The following is a 20734-nucleotide window of genomic DNA, read 5'->3' as shown; positions in this document are numbered from 1 at the left end:
TTGCTGATATGGCAAATTTGTAGGGACCCAGATGCTGACGGGGGATGTGGCAAACCTCAACTTCATCAAAGGCATACTGAGGACAGAAGAGTAAAGGCCTCAGGCTAAATAACTAGGCCCTCGCTGAAAAGGTTGCTTTTTCATTCATTCATTTATTCATTTCTGGACTAAAACTATGATTTCATTGTCAATGGCAACTCCCAGAGAGGAAATCACCTCCAAGTGAGATTGGTATCTTCTCTCATACTCAATCATCTTAAGAGAGTTGCTTGATTAATGCAGACAGTATGTGTCAAAGGTAGGGTTTGAATTCAGGTCTTCTTGACTCTAAGGCCAGTTCTCTATCCACAAGAGCCATGCTGCCTCTCCACAGAAAGAATCATATTATAATACACCCAAAGGACCTGCATTGATATTCAATATCTGATGCCTAATACTGAGAGTTACTTGGGCAAGTAACTCATCTTCCAAAGTCTCAGTTTCCTCTTCTGTAAAATGAGGTTGGATTATGGCCTCCGAGACCTCCTTCCAGCTCCAGATCTACATTCTATTCAGAGAGAGATAGATGGAGACAGAGACAGAGGCATGGGAAAAAAAAACAAGACAGAGGGAGAGAAACACAGAGACAGAGACACAGAGATAGGGACAGAGAGATACAGAGACAGACAGACAGACAGACAAAGATGACACACAGAGGAGAGACAGACAGATTTAGAGAGACAGAGACACACACAGACAGACACATACATAGATACAGAAAGACAGAGACAGAAACAAGGACACAGAGAGAAACAGAGACAAAGCCACAGAGAAAGACAGAGACACATAGAGACAGAGATAGAGATAGAGGCAGAGAAATAGAGACAGGCACAAAAAGAGAAAGACAGACGGACAGAAGAAATCATAAGAGAGGAGAGGAGAAAGAGAAAGAGAGGAAAAAAGACAGAGAAAGAGAGGGGGGGAGCGGAAGATGAGAGAGGAGTAAGTGAATAGATGGATACTTATATATTCATATTCTAATCTTTCTAGCTATCTACAAAAAGAGGGGCAGCTAGGTGGCACAGTGGAAAGTGTGCTGACCCTGGAGTCAGGAGGATCTTAGTTCAAAACCAGTCTCAGACACTCAACTGGATGACTCTGGGTGTCCATTCTTCACCTGAAAAATGAATTAGAGAAGGAAATGGAAAACCACTCCATATCTCTGCTAGAAAACTCCAAATGGGGTCACAGAGAATCAGATAAGACTAAGACAGTTCAACAACCAAAATCTACATATAAACATCCACAACAGCTATAGAACTTAATATTGGGAGGTCATGAGTATCTCTTAAATCAATTCCGGCATCATAAAGAGTAAGTCTCAGTAATAACTTGCATGATTACTATCTCAGAGAAGTATGATCCTGAAATCATCACCACTGTCTTTTAGCAGGAGAACAATAATGATTTTAAATTAGCATAGTTTTTTCTCTTTCCAAATCCTGGAAAAACTTCCCAGCAGTTCCGAGATTAAACAATGAAGGCTTTTTCATTTCATAGTAAAATATGGCTGTGCCTGTACACAGTCTTTATTTCTCTGATGTCAGAAGAAAAGAACCATGAAGGATTTAGAGAGAAGTTTTATATAGGTCAGAGTGAATGGAGATGAAGTCATGAAACCAAATCATCTTATTTTTGAGCTCCATGTGAAATACAACTAAAAAAAAATGAACCAAGACCAAAAAAACCTTGGCAGAAGGCATGATCTTAAGAGAGCCCTTCTGAGTTTCTAATTTGAGTGTGAATAATAATTAGGTTTCCTAATACCCAATGAACTGACTATAGGTTACACACTCAAGTAGCAACAACAAATGGCAAATGAAGGCAATTACCAATGTACTTGGTAATTATGGTAGAAGGAAAGAGCCATGGACTCACAGGAGTCAACTCTGAGTGAACAATAGCACTACTGCCGCTACCACTACCACCACCATCATCATCATACAAGAGCAATTGATAAAAAAAAAAAAGGAATTTGGTAGAGAGGGAGAGAGAGAGAGAGAGAGAGAGAGAGAGAGAGAGAGAGAGAGAGAGAGAGAGAGAAACATTTCTTTATTTTGATTTTTTTCTGCTTTGAATAATATTTCATTTTCCCCCAATTAAATGTAAAAAACAGTTTTAGCATTTTTTAAAGTTTTATATTCCAAATTCTCTAGAGGGAGAGATTTTTAAAGCATGTTATGGTTCTGCTTCTCCTTAAATCTATGATCATATCCCTTAACTAGAGTCATGTATGGACTCCAAATTATGGAAGACGCTGTCATCATATTAATTAGCTATAGGACTGCTGAAAAATACATTAAGCATCTTCATTATATCACGAAATCTTTCTCCAATGCTATCAAAAAGCCATCTGAACTCAAATAAATATAAAATTTCTAGGGAAGATATAAGATAAAAAAATTCAAGGGAAGATAAAGATCAAAGGCTTTGAGCTTGAAGTTGGAGGTCACAGTGGACCTATGGATGAAGGCAATGTTCCCCAAAATCTCCTATAGTCAGACACAAGCTTTGGAAAAGCTTGGGCTAATTATATTGAGACTAATTAGCATTATGAAATGAGAATGAGAATTGAGTTGCATGAGAACTTGTCAGGCAATGAACAACCCATGCCATATCAATTTTAATGTACACACTTTGGGAATTTCATTATAACAGACTTAGCAAGTATATTCACAGAATCTGACCCAGTATTAACAAAACACCAAGTCTGACACCCTAAGGAAACTATAGCATAAATAGTTCCTTACCAAAAGGAACCAGGAGATCAACTGACAAAATTCTTAGAGCACAAGATAAATAGATCGTCGATCTACATAAATACCTTTGAAACAAGCAGATTTCCCTTTGACAAGTAATAGTGAAGGCAGAAATCATGGATATACCATCGGATTTGACAAAAATTGAAATAAGTTTATCTTCAGTTGCAGGCTATGAAATAGCTAAGCAGCAAGCACAGTATCAAAGACCCTTCCAGAATAACATCAAATTATATCAAGAGCCAATAGTGTACAAACAGAGAAGATGCTAACAAACTCTCTGTCACAGAGACTGGTTTATGAAAGCAGAGGGATCTTTAAGGGGAATTGAAGACCAGGTCATCATCACCAAAAATTAAAGGAGCGTTATACTTAAGGAGTCCAAGTTTAGTGATGAATCTAGAGATAGTAGAAAATGTACATCACTATAGGGTGTAAAAATTTAGTACCTACTGAATACCTAGCAAGGTTTGACCTAGTGGCTAGAATTATACATCAGAGATTTGCTCTTTTTTTCAGGGAATGACATATTCTATATGACAGACTTCAGACTGTCCTGGAGAACTTGCCCAATCAATTACTAGAATGGGACCATGTGATCTTAGATACACTAATGTGCTGGGTGGTTTTGCTAGATTCTTTTTCTCTCTCTTTTTTATTAAGGACATGGGACATAGACACAGAGACACACAAGCACACATAAATACAAATATAAATGCATATATAAACACATATAAGCATTCAGAAATGAGGGTGAAATAAAATAAGTTTTTGTTTCGTTTTGCTTTTTGCAAGGAAATGGGATTAAGTGACTTACTCAAGGTCACACAGCTAAGTTAATAATTATTAAGTGTCTGGGGCTGGATTTGAACTCAGGCTTTCCTGACTCTAGGGTCCATATTCTATCCTTGGTGCCACTTAGCTGACCCCAAAATAAAAGAAGTTTAAAAGAATTTCACCAGTTAAATTGTGACCTTTTAGAAACCCAAGGGGAATACTATTTAATTTTGTAATATCATTTAAATTTCCATTAAAAAAAAAGATCAAGATGTCAAAAGCAACCTAGGTCAAGAGTTCCCAAGCTAATACTTCAGTACTTTGATGGTTCCATTAGTGACCTGGGGACTCCCCCCTCCACTGATGCATCCTGCAAGTCAGCCTGTATAATTCTTTTTTTAATTTTATTTAAGGCAATGGGGTTAAATGACTTGCCAAAGGTCACACAGCTAGGCAATTATTCAGTGTCTGAGGCCAGATTGGAACTCCCTTCCTCCTGACTCCAGGGCCAGTGAGTCTCCACTGTGCCACCTAGCTGCCCCTCAGCCTGTGTAATTCTTTTTTTTTTAGGTTTTTGCAAGGCAAATGGGGTTAAAGTGTCTTGTCCAAGGCCACACAGCTAGGTCATTAAGTGTCTGAGGCCAGATTTGAACTCAGATACTCCTGACTCCAGGGCCAGTGCTTTATCCACTGTGCCACCTAGCCACCCTAGCCTTTGTAATTCTTGACCATATCCTCTCTTTTAAAAAACGTTATTTACTTTTTTTCAATTTCATGAAAAGGTGGTTTTCTACATTCATCCTTTTGCACATTTTTGAATTACACCTTTTCTCCCACCTTCCCATCCCCCTCCCCATGGCAACAAACAATGCAATATAAGTTGTGCATGTATATTTAAAATATTCCCATATAAGTCATGTTGTGAAAGAGAAATTAGAACCAAGAGGAAAAAAAACATAAGAAAGAAAAAACAAAAGATTTTAAAAAGTAAGCACAGTATGCTTTGCTGTTCATTCAGACTCCAAGTTTTTTATCTAAATGTGGATGGCATTTTTTTAACAGATTTCTCAGGATTGTCCTTGATCACTGGACTGCTGAGAGGAGCTGCATCCATCCTAGGTTGATCATCTCACAATATTGCTGTTAATGTGTATAATGTTCTCCCACCTTGGCCATATCCTCTTACAGTTAATTCCTCTATTAGAGGGAACATTCAGCAAACATTTCTCTGGCTTAAGTAGTACAGCAGATTAAAATACTGGGCCCAAAGTCAGGACTCAGCTTCAGACTGTAATTCTGGACCAATCACTTCATCCTCCTTGCCTCAGTTTCCTCATATGAAAAATAGGAGTAATAATAGGAACTACTTTCCTGGGTTGTGAATATTAAATGATTCTAAAAGTACTCAGCAAGAGACTTGGTACATTCTAAGCACAATATAAATGTTAGTTATTATCATCTATTAGTTGTGTCTTACACCAAACTTCCAGGATCACTTTTTTCCCTTTTCTAAAAATTATTTTATTTTAAAATTTTTCCCCAGCTACCTGCAAAAGCAAGTTTCAACATTTACTTTCTAAACTTGAGTTCCAAATTCTCTCCCTTCCTCCCTCCCTATTCCCCCTCATTGAGAAAGCAAGTTACTTGGTGTAGGATAAAAATGTATAGCCATGAAAAAATTACTACAATAGTCATGTTGTAAAAGTAAATATAATCCCCCCTCCCCAAGAAAGAAAAACCTCAAAAAAAATGAGAAAAAAAAAGTATGCTTCGGTCTGTATTCAGACACTATCAGCTTCGTCTTTGGGATGGATAGCATTCTTTATCATCAGTCTACAGGATCATTTTTTCACCACTGCTTTGCACATAAGTTTTTTTGAGATTTTGAGATTGAGATTTTTATGAGATTTTGCTCATAATCTTCCCACCATTGTCTTCTGTAATGAAGACAAATGAGCCCATTCTCTGAATTGATGTTGGGTACTTCCTCTCTGGGTTGAGGGCATCTTGTGTCAGATGGGAGACATGATTTCTGGGGCTCTTTTGGCCTCCTTTTTGTAGGAACTGTTATTTAGTTGTAGCCTGTCATCTCTGAGGCTCTTACAAAGTGAAGACACAATGGGTCGGGAAAAGCAAGAAAAATCACTCAGGGGGCTTACAATAATTTCCCTGGCAAAGAGAGATAGTTCACAAAAATAGCAAAGAAGGAGGGGAAAAAAGAACCCACAATGGTGCTCTTGGAAAATAGATATCTGGGGTTGAGCAGCCATCTCCCAAAGACAGTCATATACAGTCTTGGGAAACAGGACTCCCAACAGGTCCTGGGAGGCCCTAACAGCAGCATTCATGGTTCCCAGGCCTAGCTTCTCCCACAGTCCAGTAGAGCTCCCAGGCTTCAGTATCCCAAACCATTTGTCAATCATAAACATCATGGAGTTCTGCCATCACAAACTATTCAATGCCATTGGGTGCTATGTCTCCCCACTCTAGAGAGAAGGCCTCCCCAAATTGCCCTCTCTGGAAGGAGAGGAAATTCTCTAAGTCACAGCTCTAAGTGATATTGGACCAAACATAATTAGTGAAGCTATTTTGCGACCATTTCTACTACTAGCCTCTGACCTCACAAAGGCATTCCCAGGGAATGGGAAACCCATAGTCTCCAACAGAAATACAGTCACCAACATCAGTTTCAGAGACTCCATCAAGACTTGATGGCAGGCTAGCTGTGTGGCCTTGTAAAAAAAACTTAAAAAACAAAACAAAACAAAAAAAAGACTTGATGGCAGGGCATCAAGTGGAGCAGTGAATAGAGCACCTGCCCTGGAGTCAGGAGGACCTGAGTTCAAATCCAGCTTCAGATACTTAATAATTGCCTAGCTGAGTGACCTTGGGCAAGTCTTAATCCCATTTGCTTTGCAAAGGACAAATAAACAAACAAAGACTTGATGGCCTTTCTGTTTCTCCTACCAATAAGGAGTATCTTCTGTGCCTGGAGGGGTCTCCTGTTAGTCCCAGTAAACTGAGCTGCAGTGGGATAAGCCAATTCACACTAAGTTTTTTAGTTGTTTAGTGATTTCAGTCTTGGCTAATTCTTCATGATCCCATTTGGTGTTTTCTTGGTAAAAATATTGAAGCAGTTTGCCATTTCCTTCTCCAGCTCATTTGACAGGCATATAGGATGAAGTGACTTGTCCAGGGTCACACAGCTAATATGTGTCTGAAACTGTATTTGAACTCAAGTTCAAACGAACTAAGCCTCCTACCTGCCCTTTCACACTAGGTTTATTTATACAGTTTATTAATATAGTGATCCTTCAGAGCAAGGGGCCAACTTCCCCCAAAGAGGGACAAATGGGTCTGGGACAAAACTTCCATGTTAATCAGTAGTGAGACTGAGCCCATACTCAGCTTCTGTAATTCTAGCCTGAGTGAAACAGGGACACCCAATCTAAAAAAAAAAAATGTGTCTTCTACCCAGGTGAATTTGCTCAAGAGTATAATAAAACATCCTTCTTTCTCCATAATTGTTTCTCAGTTCTCAAAGACTCACTTAGGCAAAAGGGTGTGATCATTTAAATCCTTCTAGGCTGTTATCAGGCATACTTAAGGTAAGAAACCATGTGGACATTTCTGGGTCTCTGAGAAAGCACTCTTCTCAAGACACTGAGATCCTTAGGGGAGAGAAGGGGAAAAGAGAAGAGGGGAATGAGAAGGAAAGAGTAGGGAGAATTGGAGGGAAAGAAAAGGGAACAAGAAAGCAGATATAAGAGGATGGGAGAGAAAGAGGAATGAATTGGGGAGAAGAGAGGGGAAGGAAAGGAGAAACATTTTTTTACCCAAGCTACACACCTCCAAGACATAATGATGGTAAGAGACAGTCTCTACTTTTATCCATTTCTCAGGGTCAGTGTTTGTCTCGATAAATAGGACTTATGCTTCTGTGATTATAAATGGTTCTCATCGTTATTCTTTCTGATCATTTGGAGTTTGAGTTTGATCTTTGTTTTAACTAGACCCAAGGACAATGGATTCAGAAAATACTCCCACATCAATGACCAGTCATTTCTATATAAAATCCTGTACACTGTAGGTGCATAATATATGCTGATTGAATTGAGCCAAATATGAAGGACTTCACTTCTCTGTGATTCTGTGATGTTATCTGGTGTTTTCCCCATTTAGCACCATCTGATTATATTCCTGAAATAAGTACTGTCTATTTCTCTTTCAGAAATAAGTATTCATGGGGCGACTAGGTGCTAGGTGGCTCGGTGGATAGAGCACTGGCCCTGGAGTCAGGAGGACCTAAGTTTAAATCTGACCTCAGACACCTAATAATTACCTAGCTGTGTGGCCTTGGGCAAGCCACTTAACTTCATTGCCTTGCAAAAAAAAAAAATTGTAAAAAAAAAGAAAGAAAGAAGTATTCATGATTTATCAGAACACAGCTTTTGAGTAATTTCCAAGTCTTTGACCTCTTCCATTCTTTGTTCTTAAGTCATATTTCTACACACTTTCTTTCTTCACACTAACATTATCAAAGGTCAAGGTATTAGTGGCACTAGTATAGGAAACACTAAATAAATGCAAGCTGATTAACAGATCTCCTGATGATTCAGACAAGATCACAAAGTGCAGTGGGTTTTTTTAATTGACCTTCTAATTGCATTGCTAGAACCTCTAGAACCTGGGGCTGAGTTTGAGTTCATCCAAGGAAAGATTTCCAACAAGGCAATGAGAAAAACAGGACTAAAACTTCTGGGAACAGATGGGGATAAAGTTAGATATTCCAAAGTCACCTTAAAAGACAATATAATGGAAGCCATAGGGAAAGATGTTATTTTCTAGGAGAGGACAGAAAAGACAGCTAGGATAGAAACTTCAGAAACACGGAAGAAAAAAAAAGGGAAAATCTGGGAAGTGGGTAGAAGATCATAAGAGAGAGAGACAAGATAATGGAAGTCAAAAGTAGAGGATAGACTAGTGTCAGAAGTCTCCCAAAGGAGGATAAGGTTAGCCAAAAGGTCACTGGATTTGGCAATAAGGTAACCTTTGAAGGGAGCTGTCTCAGGAAAATAGTGGGGACAGATGCCAGATTGTAGATGTCACAACATGCTGAAGGGCACAAATAGATTTTTATGTTAACCTAAGCAAAACTAAAAAAGGAGGCTAAATTTGCTACTTCTGGTATCATATAACATACTCTAAAGTCACATACCAATAATTTTTTGAATTATCTAATTTTTTGAATGATCTTCATCCTCTCTCTCTCTCTGTATATGTGTGTGTTTGTGTGTGTGTGAGTGTGTTCCAAATCCATAATATTTGCATTTTCATTTATTCAATTATTTCTAGTATGCTTATGATCTATAAGGTCCAGTATTCAAATAAGAATATAATTCTACAAATCTCTATTGATGAGGTGTGGGATTATGGGTATGGAATGTTGCATATATTTTCAGTCACAATTGGTTAATTTTGCTAAATTGTCTTCTTTGCTTTTTTAAAGCTCTGTTACAAGGGAAGAAAGATGCTTGTATAGAGATGAAGGTGATTAACAAATAAAAGGCATCAAAAATATTTAAAAGATTTTTTAAAAGAATATAATTCTTCAAAATAGAATTTAAAAAAACAATCATACTTCTGAAAATTATTTGCTAATGTAGAAGATTCCATCCCTGTGCAGTCAGCAGGACTCATCTTGCACAGTCACCCATAAGACATCATTTGAAATTCATGAAACAACCAGTTCCTTCAGTCCTTTGGGATAAAAATAAGTATTCTCTGTGGGAGATCTCTGGAACCCCTGAGGCAGAATAATGTTGAGGAAAGTCTATTGAATCTACAATTAGATATATTGGGTTTGAATCCCAACTCGGATGACCCTGGATGACCACTCTACCCTCTAGATCTTAGTATAAAATGGCAGACTGGGCAAGATGGAAGCCACAGTCTCTTCTCTCAGATTGTGATCTTCCAAAACCCAAGTTCACTGACTGGTGTCCAACTATTTGTACCTTTTACAGTGAATCCATTTATCAATTTTTCAGTCTTTACAACTGTTAGCTAAGCAAACATAGCCCTTCCTGAATGAGATACACTAAACAAATTAGTTTTACTGGTGGGGGGGGCGGGAAATCAATTGAAAGTTTAGGACTTGGTCACTTCCTGGAGAAGAGAACCCCTTAACTGTGTTACCCTGGGAGGTTAAAAGGAAAATACAAGGAAAAGCATCAGATACAAAAATTTACTTTAAAAAAAAAGATGAGAATTTTTAAAATACATGAAACTTATTTTATTTGGTCAAGATAATTTTTTTTTAAATTTTGAAAAAACATACTACTTTTTCTTAATAATAATGCATAGTCCTAGAAGGCCAAGAGTTTTTCAAAAGTATCCTATTTTATCTTCACAACAACCTTAACAAGTGAGTGCTGGGATTCTCCACATTTTACAGAGAAGAAAACTGACACCAGCAGGGGTTAAGTGACTCACTCAAGGTCACACAGCTGCTAAGGGTCTGAAGCTGGATTTGAACTCTAGTCTTCCTGATTCTAGGTTCAACCCTCTATTCTCTGCTCCACCTATTTAGCATCATGTTAACAAACACTTATTGGGTACCTACTGTATGATCAAGTCTACAAAGCCTCTCTATGATCTCATTTCATCCTCCCAACAACTACATGATGGAGGTCATTACAGTTACTATTTTGGCATCTACATTTTACAAATGAGGAACCTGGAGGAGGGGGAGGTATCTTGTTCTTTAGGAAGAAAGTACCAGAATTATAATTAGAACTTTTCTGATTACATTTCCAGTTTCCATGAGGGTTTTGGACAAAATCTTTATTTCTATGGTAAGAAATGAAAAGGAAATAATGTCCCTCAACAGAATACATTGAAACACTCAAGAGCCCTATCTTGAACTAGTCCTAATCACTAATGTTTAGCCATCATTCAGTCGTGGCCAACTCTTTTTTTTTCATAGTGTACAACAGTTCTTCTGTCTTTTATTCTAAAATTGCTTGATAAGAACAAGAGGAACAAAAGAAATAAATATTATTATAAATCAATCATTGGTTCTTAGACCTGCATGTTAGGGTTCAGTCTGCTCAACTTTTCCAGAACTGTTTTCATCTCATCACTGGAGAACTTGAGAGTGAGCATCACATTGTCATAGTCAAAGTCTTCATCAAGTGTGAATGGCTGAACTTCATCTCCAGCTACCTGGGCACAACTTGTGGTGAGTCTCTTCATCCATGTCACAATCTTCCAAATCTAGGAAATTGTCTGCCTTCAAGCTTTCCGGCATGATTTAGGTCCCCTTGAATGGAAATGCCAACTTTCTGGCCTTCATCAATCATGATCTGCTCTTCCTCCAGAGACTGTGAGGCAGGGTGGCATGAAAGGTTGGGAAGCAGGAACCAGGCAAAGCTGTTTTCTGTAAAGTCTGTTCCAGACCTTTGGTTCTTGATCACTTGATCTTCTGAAAGATGAGTGAAAGTATTCAAAAATTCTTCATATGTCTGATCATGGAGATTAATAAACTGATCCAGGGCTTGTTTAGTTAACTGATCCTCATCCATGATCCCCAATCCCAACAACTGAACAGGCATATCTCTTTGAGCAGTCTATCTCATGGCTCCGTACTCCCCACTCTTGGGCCCAGTGGAGCCCAGACCTCCTTCCCTCTGCTCCCCGAGGGCACCCTGTGCCTCCCCTTGGCCCATGGCCAACTCTTTTTTTTTAAATTTAAATTTATTATTTGAGTTTTACATTTTCCCCCCAATCTTGCTTCCCTCCCCCCTCCCCCCCACAGAAATCACTATGTCAGTCTTTACTTTGTTTCCATGTTGTACCTTGATCCAAATTGGGTGTGATGAGAGAGAAATCATATCCTTAAAGAGAAGAGAAGTCTAAGAGGTAACAAGATCAGACAATAAGCTGTTTTTTTCCTAAATTAAAGGGAATAGTCCTTGCACTTTGTTCAAACTCCACAGCTCCTTATCTGGATACAGATGGTACTCTCCATTGCAGACAGACAAAATTATTCTATATTGTTGCACTGATGGAATGAGCAAGTCCTTCAAGGTTGAACATCACTCCCATGTTGCTGTTAGGGTGTACAGTGTTTTTCTGGTTCTGCTCATCTCACTCAGCAACAGTTCATGCAAATCCCCCCAGGCTTCCCTGAAATCCCATCCTGTGGCCAACTCTTCATGACCCCATCTGCTATTTTTTTTTTTTGGCAGCAATGCTAGAGTTTTTTGCCACGTCTTTCTCCAGCTCATTTTATAGAAGAGGAAACTGAGTCAAACAGGGTAAAGTGATTTTCCCAAGGTCACATGACAAGGAAGTGTCTGCGGTCAAATCTGAACTCATGAAAAAGAGTTCATGATTCCATGCTCTGTGCAACATGGCCCCAACTTTCCAAAACCTGGAATTGTTGCCATTAAGAAAATCAATAACAATAATCACCAACATTTATATGTTTTTTCAGGTTAACAAAGTACTTTATGACCATTAACATCTGAGTCTCCCAATCACTCTACAAAGTAAGTTCTGCAAGTATTAATATTCCTCTTTTACTGATGAGGAAACTGAGGCTTACAAACATTTAAAAGGAGATAGAAGACCTGAGTATGTGACTCTGAGCCATCCCTTTCCTTCACCGGGCCTCAGTTTCTTCATCATAAAATGAAGGGTCTGAATAAAGTGGCCACTAAGGTCACCCTGAATCCTAAACCTGCTATTCTATGACTTGCTCACAGTAAGTGCTTACTGATTGCTCACAGTAGGAAACAGTTAAGTATAGGGGACCAAGCACTAGACTTGGAATCTAGAAGACCTGAGTTCAAATACAGCCACAGACATTTTCTAGTTGTGTGACCCTGGGAAAGTCACTTACCCCCTTAGTTTCTTTATTTGTAAAAATGATGTAATCATAGTGCCTTCCTTCCAGCATCTTCCTTTCAGGGTTATTGAGAGGACCAACTGTTATGATATATGGAAAGTGCTTTGCAAACTTTAAAATATATAAATGTTATAGTAGTCCAGTTAGGTAGTGCAGTGGATGGACAGCCAGTCTCAGAATAGGAAGATCTGGAGATTTAATCCCAGATACATCTTGGCTGTATGATCTGGGATCAATCACTTAATCACTGTCTGCCTCAGTTTCCTCATTTCTAAAATGAGCATAGTAACAGCACCTGCACCTGCCTCACAGGTGAGGATCAAATGTTATAAGACATGTAAAGCAACCAGCTAGATGTCATCTCTTAGGATTATGGCTCACAGTTACACCACTGGAAAGACCCAGGTCTCTGCTGATTTCAAGTCCACCCCCTTTCCATTAGTCCACACTGTCTCTCAGATGCAGAGATGCTTTGGGTTTCCTCCTAATCCTCCAGCTCACAGACCATTAAAGCCCACAGCCCTGTCAGGGATCTACACCCAAGGCACAGGGCAGGCCGATGTCAGCTGGGACAGGCCCCCATCACAGCAGTCTCGTTTTATCTATCTTGACAAGTAGCGCCACATGACAAGAGACTGCAATGCAGCATCCACACACAGCAGTCAGCCCTTGGGAACTAGAAAGAGAACTAACTGTTCAAGTTTCTCTCCTGGATAAATAGGCAGATGATCCTATTCCAAAGGATGATCCTACTCACAAGTGGGGTTTCATTGTTTTCTGAAATTGCTTGTTCCCCTTTGCCCCTCCCCAGCAGGCAGGTGGGCAGCTCTTCACGTTGCTTCTTGCTGGTGGTACCCATTGGCTCTGTGGAAAGTAGATGAGAGATGCAACAGTGCATCTGAGCCCCAGGGGTTCCACCTCCACACAGTTACCTATCTCTCACCTGAGGGCTAGTGGGTCAGCACCAGCTTCCTCTATTACACATTTGTCTCAATCAATACTAAAAAGGTCATGCCAATTCCCTTTCCCAAAAAAATTTTGTCCCCTTCCTGGAGCTGACAAACCAACAAAACAATTCCATCAGCCAGCAGTCCCCAGTTAGCCATTCCCATGGCAACAAGAGAAGCTGATGGGTATTTAAAGGTGTCTCCTTTTGAATCACGACCCTTATTAGACACTGATTATTTATAACGTTGGAATTTATTTTAAATCCTACCCACTTCTCTGTCTTTTTTATTTTTATGTTACAGGGGAGGACAGTTTTCCAAACCATCAATTCATTAATATTGTTTAGACAGAAAACCATTTTCATGGACTTGGGCCAATCTATTAAGTTGGAGCTCTTCTGGGTGCTTCAGTCTTTATGATTATCAGTTAACTTTCCTGAATGAGATATTTACTAGGGAAAGAATCAAGAGTAAGGTTCTAGACCTGAACACTTTCCAGAGAAGGTCTGAGTGTGAATCCTGCCTCAGCCACTTTTTACCTATCTTACTACTAGACATTTACCAAAGAGGCAGCTAGATGGTAGGGACAGCTCTGACTTTCCAGAATTGTTGTGAGGATCAAATGAGAGAAGGCTCATTGGATAGAGTGCTGGTCTTGGTGTCAGGAAGTCCTGAGTTCAAATCCAGATTCAGACACTTAGCAGCTGTGTGACTTTGGACAAGTCTGTCTCAGTTTCCTCAGCTATAAAATGGGGATAAGTCTCCTTTCCAAGGTTGTTGTGAGGATCAAATGAAATATTTGTAGAGTACTTTGCAAATCTTCAGGTGCAGTATAATTGCTAGTTATTATGATATACTCACCTTACTTGATCTTTTTAGAATCCTTAGATATTACTCCCCTCTGTCACTTTAGTCATGTCCGACCATTTGTGACTCCATTTGGAGTTTTGTTGGAAAGATATTAAAGTGGTTTGCCATTTCCTTCTCCAGCTCATTTTGCAAACTGGGGCAAACAGGGTGAAGTGAATTGGCCAGGGTCACACAGTAAATTTCTGAGACCAAATTAGAGCTAAAGAAGATGAGTCTTCCTGACCTCAGGTCCAGCTTTCTTTGTACTGTGGTGCCATCTTGCTCTCCCCTTACTCCTTTCTTAGACCGTGTAATTTAACCCAGGCTAATCTTTTTCCCTTACACACACACACACACACACACACACACACACACACACACACACACACCACTCTAGACACAGAGATCTCCAAATTCTGGACTTTTGTACTGGTTATCCCCCACCCCATGCCTGGAATACATTCCATCCTCACCTTCACCTCAAAAATTTACCCTTTTTCCTCCAAGAGAAAATTCACAGATCCCATTGGACACAAAGCTTCTCCTGGTCTCCTCAACAGCTGATGCCTTCATTACCCATCACCTTTGTATTTACTTTGTATTTTGAATATATATATGTGAATGTATAATATACAATCATATACATAATCACATGCATATGACAGTATATATCTTCACACACAATCATATGTGCATGACTTATATATATATATATATATATCTTCACACACAATCACATGTATATGACAGCTTATATCTTTACACACAAGCATATATATATATATACACTCACACACATGCACACAAACACTTGTCCCCAATTACAAGGAAGGTCCTTGAGAATAAGGATTGTTTCTTTCTTTGCATTTGAATCCTCAGCTTGGTATATAGTAGGCACCTAATAAATGCTTTTTGAATGGCACCTGGAGGACCTTGAGTGAGGTCATGTAGTATCCTTGGACCTCAGTTTCCTTATCTGAAAAATGAGGTGATCGCACAAGATGGTCCTTCCAGTTCTAGGCCTATGATTAATCAATGAGCATTCATTAGACTCCTACTGCATACCAGGAGCTGCTGGGCTTTGGAAATATAAATATAAAATAAGAGTGTAAGATCTTACCCTCAAGGAGTTGAGACAATTCACACATGTACAAGAATGCATACAATAGATGCACAATAAATGCAAAGTGATGAGGATGGTACTTGCAGCTCAGGGTAAGGAGGTTGGGGAAGGCCTCATGGAGGTGGTGCTTGAGTAGACTTGTGGAGAAGATGAGAAAGTAGAGGTGAAGGGAGAGAGCATTCCATGTATGATTCTATGATCCCAGGATTTTTTGCTGAAAATATTCTACTTTTTAAAAAGTCAAACTAATTTTTTGCCAAACAGGGAAGAAAAAGTCCTAAAATTGAAGCATTTCTCTGCCATTAACCAAATGAACAATGAACTGAAATTAGAGAGTAAAAAACACCTGCCTCTAGAACTCTAGAAACTTGTCCAGAAAGTTCTCCCACGATGCTGCTTGACTCACCTGTGTTCATCTGCCATTATTCTCAGAGAACTCCAGCACTACACCAGCCAAGATGCACATGAAATGAGTGCCAAAGTTTCATTTGTTCCCCAGATGGACAAGCTAGCTCACTTCTATTCCAAGTCTGCAGACTGTATCTTCCCTTTCCTAGATGACTTGAACATTCATTCTCTTTGTGAGGGAAGCTGAATTATTAGAATACAGATTGAGAAACTTCCATCCATTACTAATATTGGCCGGGGCGGGGGGGGGGACCTCCTAGCAAGGATCTTTTATAAAAGCCTGTGCCCCACGGATAAGGAATCCAGTTTTGATATGTGGCAGATGCTGAAGCATCACAACTAGTAAAAGAGGTATACCAGTTGGTATCTTCTTCCTGGATGGAGTGGGGCATGCACACTCCTTGAATCTTCATCCATGATCTTTCCAGAACAAGAGAATTTTCAACAATTATTAAAGGTTGTTGTAGATCTGGGAGTGCCCAGAGCTTATAACTCTTTCCAAATCTGCTGACCCACACAGAGTTGTAAGTTCAGAACAACGCATATGGAAATATTGGCATCATCATTGCTTTTCACTGATGGAAAAATCAGGTCTCACCCTTAGCAGACTTTTTCTCCATCTGTCAATGGATGCTTGTGGTGTTGGATTTCAAACGAGCCTAACACAATCCCCGGTGGAAAAAGAAATCACAGTATCTAGGAGACACAACTGGTTGAGAAGATCTTTTGTTTCTGGGTTTGAGATAATTTTGATTATTTACTCTCTGGAGTCAGAAAAGGAATTAAGAAGGGTTATCTTTAGGGCCCTTGATGAGTTTTTGTTGGACAATGAAGCCCAGAAGAACTAGAAGATTGGACACCCATGCTTTAGGGAGTCATAACTGACCCCAGAATATCTCCGGGAAACTCAGGGACCAGCAGGTATAACTGACTATTGCCACAAACAACAAACAAACAAACAAGCAACAACAAAAACCCTGCTCTAGGGTTTCCATAGCATAGAATCAAAGAGTTATTAAAGGAGTCAAGAATGAACAGAAAGCCCCTTGTATCATCCTCTTGAGAATTATATTCCCCTTCAGATTATTTAACCAATAAGTTTGGTCCTTAAGAGTAGATATGCTAAACAAGTTCATGTTTCAAGTAGCCAGAACCAAATTAAATTATAATTAGGAAGTATTTGAAAAAAAATAAAAACAATTAAAAAGAAACATTATATTTTGAAGCTAAGTCAAGGGGCAGCTAGGTGGCATAGTGGATAGAGCACTGGCCCTGGAGTCAGGAAGACCTGAGTTCAAATCCAGTCTCAGTCACTTAATAATTGCCTAGCTTTGTGACCTTGGGCAAGTCTCTTAACCTCATTGCCTTAAATAAAAATAAAAATAAAATAAAATAAAATAAAAACTAAGTCAGAGTGTAACCTGAAAGGATCCTTACATGTGGATTGGTGGCCTGGTTTCTATCATTGCCCTAAGAAGAGATGAGAATTTGCATTTCCCTTTTCTGCAAGGGTTGGGAACAGATGTGTACAAACACCGCATCTACTGGTATCTTTCAGTTGTGGAACTGATTGTTTTCTCTCTTATTCTTTGTTATAGGAATTATCTCTCTGAATAGGAGAGGGATAGAAACTGAAAGGGAGAGAAAATGAAGATGATGTAAAAACAAAAGCTATCAACGATATTTTTAAACTACAGTAAGTTATTACTTAAAATAACAAACGTGTCATTTTAAACATAAGAATATACAAGAGAAATGAGAAAAAACATTCCTGTTCATGAGAAGTGAATTTTCTTCTGATACCTCATTTGTTTTTTTAGGTCTGCTGCCCATTGGTACAGTGGCTATTTTTTTATTTTTGAACCAAATAAAGAGTTTTAAAAATCAAATCTGAAAATACAGGTCTGAAGGCTCTGCTGATTTTCCAGTATAATCCAGATTTCAAGAAGAAGGATATGTATGTTTAATGAGCTTCAACAAAAAGAATGTCCTTTGTTAGACTGTGTATCCACATTTTCAGTTCAGGAAATATGGTCACTGGAGATAGGGCAAAAATTGCCTTTTGGTCTAAAGTGACCATTTTTATTTGGCATTCTCTTGAATGATAATGCATTTGTGTTATACTTGTTCTAAAAATTAAATGAACTTGATTCTCAATGCCCCTCCCTGCAAAGCTAGGGAACACTCGCTGGGGAGGTGAGCTCAGTAACCTATGAATGAAGGCAACATGGAACAGTGGAAAGATGACTGGTCTCTAAGTAAAGAAATCTGAGTTCAAATCCTACATCAAAGTCTTACTAGCTGAGTGATCCTGAGCAAGTCACTTCATCTTTAGATGCAGCCAGCCACTGGCACAGTAGACAGCACTGGATCTAGTGTTAGGAGGCCCTAAGTTCAAATATTGCCTCAGACACTTACTAGCTGTGTAGCCCTGCACAAGTAACTTAACCATGTCTGTCTCCATCTATAAAATAGGGATAGTAAGAGTACCACTCCCCTTGCCCACCCCACCCAGTGTTATAGTGAGGATCAAGGGAAATAATAATGGTGAAAAGGGTTTAACACTGTGCCACACATAATAGGTAGTAAATATGAATGTCTATTTTCTTCCCTTCACTTACTTTCTGTCAGCCTCAGATTCCTCATCTGCAAAATGGAGGCAATTACAGCATCTACCTCCCAAGATTGTAGGGAAAATAATATATTTATAAGGCAATAAATAAATTTGTAAAGCAAATAAATACATTTGTAAACCTTAAAGCACTATGTGAATTTTACTTATTAATGAGTCTGGATCTTCTCATGTGAAAAACGCTACTTGCAAAACAAAATTATATGCATATATATAAAACATACACATATGTATAAGCACATATAAACATTTATAATCTTAAAATACTACAAATGACTAGTTCATATGTAAATGCTTACATTAGATGAAATATATTATTTATTAAAGTTTTTTAAGTAAATGACATTCATCTAAATGCCATTTCCCTCTGGCTTGTGGCTAAATGTCTTCTTTGGGATGTCTGTCCCCATTGTGATATGAGTTTCTTTAGAGTAGGAGCTGTCTTACTTTTCTATTTGTATCACTGGTACTAAACACAATACTTTGCACATAGCAAGCATTTAATAAATACAATTTCCATTCATTCATTCATAAATAATAACAACTACTTGTTACTAGCTATTCCAGTGGGTGAGAGATAGCAGAGTGTAGGGACAGAAGGTTGTCTTTAAGAAGTCAAGAAGAGGGGTGGTTAGGTGGTGCAGTGGATAGAGCACCAGCCCTGGAGTCAGGAGGACCTGAGTTCAAATCCAGCCTCAGACACTTAATAATTACCTAGCTGTGTGGCTTTGGACAAGCCACTTAACCCCACTGCCTTAAAACAAATAAACAAAAAAGAAGTCAAGAAGATATGGGTTCCAATCTTACCTCTAGTCTCAGGGCTCTAGGTCAGAGGGGGTTAAACACACAGCCCAAACAAGAGTAAAATATAACTGAGAAATTTTTACCAAAATAAATAGAAATATACAATAAAACATGAGATAATACTTATATATGGTTTTCTAAGTCAATATATAATCTACAGGGATTTATGGCCCCATTTCTATTTTAGTTGGACCACTCCTGTTTTAGGGAACACCATAATTTTCACTTGCGGAGAAGATGCCAGCCTGCACTGGTGAAGGGAGTTTCCTCACCTGGGAGTCTCTTCTACTGATTTAATTCCAGATACCCAACCCTGCATTATTACAAGAGATAGAGTTACACCAAGTAAACTCCACTTCAGTCACTGAAATAGCCAGAGAAGAATTTCCAATTGTATAGTTCTAGAGAGAGTCCCAAGAAGCAGGAGATGAAAAATGAACATCAGATCCAAGGTCTCAAAGGCCATATGAAAAAAAGTCTCCAAATCACCAATAATAAGAGAAGAACAAATTAAAGCAATTCTGTGATGCCACTTTATACTCATCAAATTAACCAAAAAAAAAAAGATGAAAAAGAAAAGGAAAATAGAAAAGGTGTCAGGGGTAGGGAAAATCATTAATACAATGTTGGTGTGGCTGAAAAATGATACAACTATCTGCAAAGCCATCTGAGGCTGTGACCTAAAATGCCAGGCAACTGACCCAGCAATATTTTATAAAGTTTCTATCCCAAAGAGATCAAAGAAAGAAGAAAAGGACTCATGTGTACAAAATATTGACAGTAGTTCTTTTTTGAAAAGGCAAAAAACTGAAAACAAAAGGGGTGCCCATCACTTGAAAAATTATGCCATATGAATGTAATGAAATACTATAGTGCCATAAGAAATGATGAAAAAGATAGTTTCAAAAAAAACCTGGGAAGACTTGTGGGAAATGATGCAGAATAATCAGTGAGGAGAAAATTTAAGCAAAAACAGCTTTGAAAAACTTCACAATACTGATCATTGCAATGACTAACCCCAATTTCAGAGGACAAATGATTCAAATATTTATAAGGTACTTAGCAATGTCTGATGCTTAATAAATATATATTCCTTTACCTTATAGGCCAAAAAAACAAGAGGAATCCATATCATCCGTTGTGATTTTCTAAATTCTCAGCTAAATCTTGATGAAGGTCACCAAGCAAATCTTGGGATACTAGCCCATTAGAAATTCAGAAAGAATGAGTCTTGTCTTTGTCTATGGAATGTCTTCCTGAGGGACCAGAAATCTGACAGGTTTGTTGATGAATCCCTTCCCAAAAATCTGTTTCATAATTTGGCATGATCCATTCAATCTATTTATTAGAGAACAGTAAGTCACAGTTTGATAATCATGGCATCATGGTGCTTCCAGATGGGAAGTGGTAACAGGCCAGATAAGATTCCTATTCATCAATTCCTTAAACTCATCCAAGATGAATGAAGATTCATTGTTCAGA

The 20734-nt window shown here is 38.6% G+C and overlaps 1 protein-coding gene and 1 pseudogene across 12 annotated transcripts in view; both read right to left on the bottom strand.

Annotated features, from left to right (window-relative positions):
- SPECC1 (sperm antigen with calponin homology and coiled-coil domains 1) overlaps positions 1-20734 on the bottom strand; it is a 413523-nt gene that overhangs the window by 375255 nt on the left and 17534 nt on the right. The window contains exon 2 of one of the 12 annotated variants that reach the window (XR_012468810.1): positions 13247-13353. The exons of the other annotated variants lie outside the window; for them this stretch is intronic. The gene's annotated coding sequence lies outside the window, so the exon portion shown is untranslated. The remainder of the gene's footprint in view (positions 1-13246; positions 13354-20734) is intronic. 12 annotated transcript variants of the gene reach the window in all.
- On the bottom strand, positions 298-11315 carry LOC141488848 (intraflagellar transport-associated protein pseudogene; annotated as a pseudogene).

This window comes from Macrotis lagotis, chromosome 5 (assembly GCF_037893015.1).
Source record: "Macrotis lagotis isolate mMagLag1 chromosome 5, bilby.v1.9.chrom.fasta, whole genome shotgun sequence".
Classification (NCBI taxonomy): domain Eukaryota; kingdom Metazoa; phylum Chordata; class Mammalia; order Peramelemorphia; family Peramelidae; genus Macrotis; species Macrotis lagotis.
The sequence above is the reverse complement of the archived record's forward strand: the minus strand, read 5'-3'. Positions and strand labels throughout refer to the sequence as shown.